The sequence below is a fragment of the Amphimedon queenslandica genome, unplaced genomic scaffold (assembly GCF_000090795.2).
Source record: "Amphimedon queenslandica unplaced genomic scaffold, v1.1 AMPQUscaffold_6128_Cont21910, whole genome shotgun sequence".
Taxonomy (NCBI): Eukaryota; Metazoa; Porifera; class Demospongiae; order Haplosclerida; family Niphatidae; genus Amphimedon; species Amphimedon queenslandica.
Genome location: NW_003553577.1, coordinates 1 through 1,808, shown reverse-complemented (window position 1 = coordinate 1,808; position 1,808 = coordinate 1). Strand labels below are relative to the sequence as shown.

Genomic DNA, 1,808 nt, shown 5'->3' with positions numbered 1-1,808 from the left:
ACTACAATCGTTTATATTAGTGGAGCAGTTCTTTCCAGTGTAGCCTTGAGCACAAGTGCAGGAATAATCAGCTACTTGATCAGTACAGGTGGCACCATTGTGACATGGATTAGGATTACAATCGTTTATATTAGTGGAGCAGTTCTTTCCAGTGTAGCCTTGAGCACATTGGCAATTATAATCAGCTACTTGATCAGTACAGGTGGCACCATTTTGACATGGATTAGGATTACAATCGTTTATATTAGTGGAGCAGTTCTTTCCAGTGTAGCCTTGAGCACAAGTGCAGGAATAATCAGCTACTTGATCAGTACAGGTGGCACCATTGTGACATGGATTAGGATTACAATCGTTTATATTAGTGGAGCAGTTCTTTCCAGTGTAGCCTTGAACACATAGGCAATTATAATCAGCTACTTGATCAGTACAGGTGGCACCATTGTGACATGGATTAGGACTACAATCATTTATATTAGTGGAGCAGTTCTTTCCAGTGTAGCCTTGAGCACATTGGCAATTATAATCAGCTACTTGATTTGTACAGGTAGCACCATTTTGACATGGATTAGGATTACAATCGTTTATATTAGTGGAGCAGTTCTTTCCAGTGTAGCCTTGAGCACATTGGCAATTATAATCAGCTACTTGATCAGTACATGTAGCTCCATTTTCACATGGATTAGGATTACAATCGTTTATATTAGTGGAGCAGTTCTTACCAGTGTAACCTTGAACACATTGGCAATTATAATCAGCAACTTGATCAGTACACGTGGCACCATTTTGACATGGATTAGGATTACAATCGTTTATATTAGTTGAGCAGTTCTTTCCAGTGTAGCCTTGAACACAAGTGCAGGAATAATCAGCTACTTCATCAGTACACGTGGCACCATTTTGACATGGATTAGGACTACAATCGTTTATATTAGTGGAGCAGTTCTTTCCAGTGTAGCCTTGAGCACAAGTGCAGGAATAATCAGCTACTTGATCAGTACAGGTGGCACCATTGTGACATGGATTAGGATTACAATCATTTATATTAGTGGAGCAGTTCTTTCCAGTGTAGCCTTGAGCACATTGGCAATTATAATCAGCTACTTGATCAGTACAGGTGGCACCATTTTGACATGGATTAGGATTACAATCGTTTATATTAGTGGAGCAGTTCTTTCCAGTGTAACCTTGAACACAAGTGCAATTATAATCAGCTACTTGATCAGTACAGGTGGCACCATTTTGACATGGATTAGGATTACAATCATTTATATTAGTTGAGCAGTTCTTTCCAGTGTAGCCTTGAGCACATTGGCAATTATAATCAGCTACTTGATCTGTACAGGTAGCACCATTTTGACATGGATTAGGATTACAATCGTTTATATTAGTGGAGCAGTTCTTTCCAGTGTAACCTTGAACACAAGTGCAATTATAATCAGCTACTTGATCTGTACAGGTAGCACCATTTTGACATGGATTAGGACTACAATCATTTATATTAGTGGAGCAGTTCTTTCCAGTGTAGCCTTGAACACATTGGCAATTATAATCAGCAACTTGATCAGTACAGGTGGCACCATTTTGACATGGATTAGGATTACAATCATTTATATTAGTTGTGCAGTTCTTTCCAGTGTAGCCTTGAGCACATTGGCAATTATAATCAGCTACTTGATCTGTACAGGTAGCACCATTTTGACATGGATTAGGACTACAATCATTTATATTAGTGGAGCAGTTCTTTCCAGTGTAGCCTTGAACACATTGGCAATTATAATCAGCAACTTGATCAGTACAGGTGGCACCAT

General features: G+C 39.0%; 1 pseudogene; it reads right to left on the bottom strand.

Moving 5' to 3' along the window:
* Positions 1-6: 6 nt before the first annotated feature.
* On the bottom strand, positions 7-1,803 carry LOC100635001 (fibropellin-1 pseudogene; annotated as a pseudogene).
* Between the last annotated feature and the right edge of the window lie 5 nt (positions 1,804-1,808).